Source organism: Carassius auratus, chromosome 7 (assembly GCF_003368295.1).
Source record: "Carassius auratus strain Wakin chromosome 7, ASM336829v1, whole genome shotgun sequence".
In the NCBI taxonomy this organism is placed as follows: Eukaryota; Metazoa; Chordata; class Actinopteri; order Cypriniformes; family Cyprinidae; genus Carassius; species Carassius auratus.
The window spans coordinates 33,973,949-33,981,787 of record NC_039249.1 but is presented as its reverse complement, the minus strand read 5'-3'; positions in this window follow the sequence as shown (position 1 = coordinate 33,981,787).

The window sequence follows — 7,839 nt, the reverse complement described above, 5'->3', positions numbered from 1 at the left end:
GCAAATATATATATATTTTTTTCTACAATAGCAACAGTATTTACCACAGCAAGACCTTTAAGTCATTTGTGGATTAATGCAAACTTTAATTAATTAATTAATTAAAAACAAAGTAGTTGATATGCTGTGTTGTTTTTGTTGTTTAGTAGCAGTAATATGCAGTTATTAGCCGTGTCCACTGTATTTTTTGTTGGTTTTCATGAGACCCCCCTTGAAATGACCAGGACCCCCCATTGCCCACCCAATCAAAATTGTCTGGAGCCGCCACTGTTTGGGGATATGTTTGATTAACTATTTGGTTGGGTTTATTATTGTGGAAACAGGAATTCCAGAGGGGAACCGAATCGACTGCTACAACGGCAGTCTCGTTTCCACTGTCATTAAAAGGGCTTCTTCGGGCCTGGGTCCAAAGTAAGCCCGGTTTGAGGAGTGGTTATGAGCAAAGTTTGAGTCAGGAGAGGCTCAACACTGCTGCTTATTTTCCATAATGTCAGGATAACAAAAAAATGAAAGATATTTAAAACAATTACCAACATCGAAAATTTTGTGGGCAAAGCATGGTTCATTTTTTTTTCATAACGTAATACTGTACATATTTTAATAACAGAGACGTATGCTGAAGGAAAGCGCAAAGTTCAGCATGCCATGTTTTCATCAAATTTGGAGAGTGAAGATGAGCCTGCTGGAAGACTATTCTGTAAACCCACACGTTACTGAGGTGATGTTGATGACGGTGAGTTTAATAACTTGACAAGACTGTTGTCATTGCGAAAAACCTGCTGTTATTTCTCTTGATAACTCAAAATATAAAAATATATTTATTTTTCTTAAATGATGTACTGATTAAAAGGAAAATACCTGAGAGATTTCCAGGGACAAAATTCATCCCAAGCAGACCTTCCTGTGAGTAATGTTTTATCAAATGGTTTTTAGTTCGCTATTAAAATGAAATAATTCAGGAATTAAAATAAAAACACATGTACTTGCACACATAGAGTAAATGATATGCATGTAAACTGGTTAAATGGGCTGGCATTGTAATTAGTAATCATATTGTAATCAGTTATTATGTGACTTATGAAGTGTTTCTGGCTGTCCTTAAGTTTCTTTTCTAGTTATTCCATCTGCAAAATATTTTTCAGCGCTCAAGACAGTGGAGCCAGATGAGAAGTCAGTCTTGTATTTATAATAGATCTATAATTGTATTTATAAGAAATAATAATCTTAAAGCTAAAGGAAGAAAATTCTACTAGATTACTGTGGCTCAGGTGGTAGAGCATGGCATGACTAATGCCAAAGGTCTTGAGTATGATTTAGAAAACAAAACAAAAAATTCCCAATACGTGTTATTTCTATAACGTTCACGTAAACATAGAAAAAACGTTCCTAATACATTACAAAAATGCACATTTCAAACATTTAAGGAACATTCCCTAATAACATTTTCATTATGTTTTCAAGATGATAGAATGGAATATTTTTATAACGTTCAAATAAACCTAGAAAAAACGTTCCTAATACATTACAAAAATGCACAATTCAAACATTTAAGGAACATTCACTAATAACATTTTCATAACCTTTTCAAGATGATAGAATGGAATGTTTCTATAACATTCACATAAACCTAGAAAAATTTTTCCTAATACATTAAAAAGCACATTTCAAACATTTAATGAACATTCCCTAATAACATTTTCATAACGTTTTCAAGATGATTGAATGGAATGTTTCTATAACGTTCACATAAACCTAGAAAAAAATTTCCTAATGCATAAAAACTGCTAATTTTAAACATGTAAAGAACATTTAGTAATGTAACGTTTGTATAAACCCCACAAAAAATGTTCTCAATACATTAAAAAAACTTGCCGTTCTCAACGTGTACAAAACATCCCGAAATAACGTTTTCATAACTTAAGGGAAACGTTAGTAAAACGTTCTGACAACTCATTTTTGTTAGCTGGGTATGAAGAAGAAATGCACCTGCTATTAGTAGCATTAGAGCTAACATCAGCATCAAGCTACATCAGACAATTTATTAAATTATTAGTAAATTTTACTTAAAAATCACTTTGAATCATGATCAAGTGTTTGTAATAACATCCTTTTGCGATCACGGGTGGAATTTGGTCATTTACTATTGTAAAAATATGCTATTTGTAGCCTTTTTCATCGCTGCACAAGTTAGCATTTCCAATGTACATTTTTTCTATTTTTTATAAAATGCCCTAGATCTCAAGAAAATCTCATACCAAGCTTTTCTATCATAATCGCGGGTTTATTTTTCGGATATTTTGTGTGTACAGAGGTGTTTCAGTTTTATTGTGAGCAGATATGAACCAGGTAGTGTTCTCGAACCATGTGACACGATCTGACGCTGTCCGGTTTTGGGACTGTAAGATTGACAAGCTGAATGTCCAAGCAAAGTCTGCAGTTTAACGTGCTGTGAAAGTGAAACAATAATAGACTGGGGCCATCGGCGATGCTTTCACGTAAAGGAGATAATAACTTTTCATGTCGTTCCAAACCCGTGAGACCTCCGTTTATCTTCGGGAACACAGTTTAAGATATTTTATATTTAGTCTGAGAGCTCTCAGTCCCTCCATTGAAACTATGTGCACGGTATACTGTCCATGTCCAGAAAGGTAAGAAAAACATCTTCAAAGTAGTCCATGTGACATCAGAGGGTCAGTTAGAATTTTTTGAAGCCTCGAAAATACATTTTGGTCCAAAAATAGCAAAAACTACGACTTTATTCAGCATTGTCTTCTCTTCAGTGTCTGTTGTGAAAGAGTTCAAAACAAAACAAGTTTGTGAAATCCGGTTCGCGAATGAGTCATTCAATGTAACTGGATCTTTTTGAACTTGGGTGAGTTATTAATGACATAATTTTTTAAGGGAAGTCGTGGCCTAATGGTTAGAGAGTTGGACTCCTAACTGAAAGGTTGTGAGTTCGAGTCTCGGGTTGGCAGGAATTGGAGGTGGGGGGAGTGCATGTACAGTTCTCTCTCCACCTTCAATACCACGACTTAGGTGCCCTTGAGCAAGGCATTGAACCCCCAACTGCTCCCCGTGAGCCGCAGCATAAATGGCTGCCCACTGCTCCGGGTGTGTGTTCACAGTGTGTGTGCACTTCGGATGGGTTAAATGCAGAGCACAAATTCTGAGTATGGGTCACCATACTTGGCTGAATGTCACGTCACTTTCACTTTCATAATTTAGATTTTTGGGTGAACTATCCCTTTAACCCCCCTTTCTGAACATAGACTTAAAAGTGCACTATTCAAACATATTCATGTATGTTTTTTTTGTAATATGAAAAGTGGAGGAGCCTGCTAATAGATTTTAAAGTGTAATTTGCAAGTTAATGAATTGTCTGATTTGAAAATTGGAACATTCGTTTGTAGATCTTCAAAAGTGGATTTACATTTAGCTGATGCTTTTATCCAAAGCAACTTACAATTGCTATATAACGTAATTCCTCAAATAAAAGCCAGGCCTTTATTTGCCTGAACTGCATAAGGTAACAGGCTTTTATTTGAAGCAGGCTTTTATTAGAGGCAGGCGTTTATTTCTAATTCCATCTGTTTGGTAAGTAATTGTTTTAAATAACCCATTTTAAATTAAAAGCAATAGCGTTCCAGTGGACAGAGATCATAACACTAGCACATAATCAGTTCGGTTCAGATGCGCTCTGTGTCAGTCTGTCAGTCAAGCGCAGTTTCATCAGCTCCTCGGGTCTCGAATCAGACGCGTCCGACAGAAACGATGTACTGGTGATCCGATAACTGATGTGTTTATTTGACTACCAGTTTTTATTTGAGGAATTACGATATGTCAGAGGTTGCACGCCTCTGGAGCAAATAGGGGTTAAATGTCTTGCTCAGGGACACATTGGTGTCTCACAGTGGATTCGAACCCGAGTCTCTCACACCAAAGGCATGTGTCTTATCCACTGAGCCAACACCACACCTCTATTTCGGATGACCGATATTTCGGATAACCTCTATGGTGATGTGAAAGACTACACGAACCAGAGATGTGTAACCTCAAAAAGCCATGCAGTGACTGTGGTGGAATACATCTACAGGTGCTACACCATAAAGCACATGATGATTCAAGTAACACAGCACGTACAGTATTGTTCAAAATAATAGCAGTACAATGTGACTAACCAGAATAATCAAGGTTTTTCGTATATTTTTTTATTGCTACGTGGCAAACAAGTTACCAGTAGGTTCAGTAGATTCTCAGAAAACAAATGAGACCCAGCATTCATGATATGCACGCTCTTAAGGCTGTGCAATTGGGCAATTAGTTGAATTAGTTGAAAGGGGTGTGTTCAAAAAAATAGCAGTGTGGCATTCAATCACTGAGGTCATCAATTTTGTGAAGAAACAGGTGTGAATCAGGTGGCCCCTATTTAAGGATGAAGCCAACACTTGTTGAACATGCACTTGAAAGCTGAGGAAAATGGGTCGTTCAAGACATTGTTCAGAAGAACAGCGTACTTTGATTAAAAAGTTGATTAGAGAGGGGAAAACCTATAAAGAGGTGCAAAAAATGATAGGCTGTTCAGCTAAAATGATCTCCAATGCCTTAAAATGGAGAGCAAAACCAGAGAGACGTGGAAGAAAACGGAAGACAACCATCAAAATGGATAGAAGAATAACCAGAATTGCAAAGGCTCAGCCAATGATCACCTCCAGGATGATCAAAGACAGTCTGGAGTTACCTGTAAGTACTGTGACAGTTAGAAGACGTCTGTGTGAAGCTAATCTATTTTCAAGAATCCCCCGCAAAGTCCCTCTGTTAAAAAAAAGGCATGTGCAGAAGAGGTTACAATTTGCCAAAGAACACATCAACTGGCCTAAAGAGAAATGGAGGAACATTTTGTGGACTGATGAGAGTAAAATTGTTCTTTTTGGGTCCAAGGGCCACAGGCAGTTTGTGAGACGACCCCCAAACTCTGAATTCAAGCCACAGTACACAGTGAAGACAGTGAAGCATGGAGGTGCAAGCATCATGATATGGGCATGTTTCTCCTACTATGGTGTTGGGCCTATTTATCGCATACCAGGGATCATGGATCAGTTTGCATATGTTAAAATACTTGAAGAGGTCATGTTGCCCTATGCTGAAGAGGACATGCCCTTGAAATGGTTGTTTCAACAAGACAATGACCCAAAACACACTAGTAAACGGGCAAAGTCTTGGTTCCAAACCAACAAAATTAATGTTATGGAGTGGCCAGCCCAATCTCCAGACCTTAATCCAATTGAGAACTTGTGGGGTGATATCAAAAATGCTGTTTCTGAAGCAAAACCAAGAAATGTGAATGAATTGTGGAATGTTGTTAAAGAATCATGGAGTGGAATAACAGCTGAGAGGTGCCACAAGTTGGTTGACTCCATGCCACACAGATGTCAAGCAGTTTTAAAAAACTGTGGTCATACAACTAAATATTAGTTTAGTGATTCACAGGATTGCTAAATCCCAGAAAAAAAAAATGTTTGTACAAAATAGTTTTGAGTTTGTACAGTCAAAGGTAGACACTGCTATTTTTTTGAACACACCCCTTTCAACTAATTGCCCAATTGCACAGCCTTAAGAGCGTGCATATCATGAATGCTGGGTCTTGTTTGTTTTCTGACAATCTACTGAACCTACTGGTAACTTGTTTGCCACGTAGCAATAAAAAATATACTAAAAACCTTGATTATTCTGGTTAGTCACATTGTACTGCTATTATTTTGAACAATACTGTACAGTAGGTTGACAACCAAAATGGGTAATACTGCCACAGCATTAACTGCAAGTCAGTCACATGTTAAAATAATTAGCAAAACTACCGCCAGGTGTCGCAAAGAGACGGATTGTGGACTGAATGTAATTGTAAAATGAAAGGAAGACGTAAAACAACAATAACGTTATAATATACATTATAACATCCTTGAAAGCCAATAAAAATAGGATAGTCTTAGGCTACAGTATACTCATCAAAAATGTAAAGAAAGACCTTTACACAAAGGGTTTTATGCATGCTATTGTTATATGCAGTGACTGTGGTGCACATGATGATCCAAATAACACAGCAAGTATGTCAGAGAATCGTATCTACAGGTGTGTTCGACATCGGCTGCGGCTGGATGCAACCGATCTGCGAGAGTAGCCGCGTGCAGGTGGGGAGGAGCTGAAAACTGAGATATGAATCTGGACACGTTGTGGCTCCCGTAGTTTGCTACAATTACGTCAGTCATGGCAGATCACGTGGCGTTTGCTTACTTGATAGCGTTTAAGATGTGTGTATAAGTGGTGTTTTGGAAGGGTGTCTTCCAAAACAAGATAAACTATTGAATATATACCTTAGCAGTATGACATGGGTGTTTCTGCTAATACAAAATGATAAAAGTAACCTATAAAAAATTCCCTGGTGGGTATGTGTTTTTTAAGAAGGTTTCAGCAACAAGATTTACAGTACCCTCCTGCTGAGCTCTTTTTAACATTTTAAACATAACACCACTGGTTTTCATATACAGAAAAGCACAATTCTGTTGGATTTATATTGTGATTTAGACCAACTATTTCACTATTTCGAAGTGAACAGAATGTTGTTAAGTTGAAGTTACAGCAAGTTGTTAGCAGTTTGCCAACCACATGCAGGTGAAGTATAAACACAACAAAATAAACTAGACAATATGAAGAAACCAAACAAATGGAGGAACATAATGTATTATGTATCATTTGTATAGGAGCATACATTTATGACCACATTAGATTGTATGTTTTTAAGATTAACATATTATTTATTAAAAATGCTCATTCAAATAGGTTATGCTGCTGAATACTGTAAAAGGTCTGTATAAAAAAGAAAGTCATGCAAAATAAACATACACAAACTTTATATCAACAATAAAGTAAATACAGTAAAACAATATTTAATAAATATGATTTATAAGATGAAGACGACATAAAAACGTATTGAACTGTTTTAAAAGTCCATATGAGAATTTCTGAAACTGAAGTCGTGCAATAAACTTGAAACGCACGTCATCTGTGTTATCAGTGAATCCAGCCAATCGTGGATCAGTTGTGTCGACATCAGAACTTGTGCAGCCGCTCTTCAGAAGCTGCGCTGGCTGAGTTCTCCGGCTACTCTCGAATCGCTCTCGCGGTACTTTGATGGCACACATCACAGTCCCGTGGCATCAGCGCTGTATCAAGTCGGACAAAATTTCTAACCGGCATGTACTACTTCAAGTCAGCCGACGATCGGTCTGTGCAAAACTGCATGAAGTCGAACAAGCCTTACCTCACACCTACTAGTGCATCCTGCAGAGTATTTCTTAAAGTGCTACCAGTGTTGCTACACCGCAAATTCAGGTCAGCGGAGACCAGGGGCGTAGATTACGCGGGGGATGTCTCACCCCCACTTTTAATATAATGGAAATTTGTTCCCCACACTGTGTTCTCATAGAGGTTTTCTAGAGCTGGTGTGAATAAATATAGATTTAAACTCAAAGAGACAGGACCATCTGCGCATGACATGATTTTTTATTTGGACCCAGAAGGCGAGATGAACGTCACGGAGCGCTAAACTCTCCTGCAGTGTGTGTTTTATTCATACTCGAAGCCGGAGGGCGTTCTCGCGCAGAAAGTCATATCAGGAAACTCCTAATATGGGCAAAAGCATCCAGCTATGCTGTATGAAAACAGTTGTTTTCACAGAAAAACAGACACTTTTGGAAACACGAACACATTAAACAAACAACTGTAACAATATGGTTTTTCAAGTCATCTCCACAAGGTGATAAAGTAAATGAAAAATACAGTGCT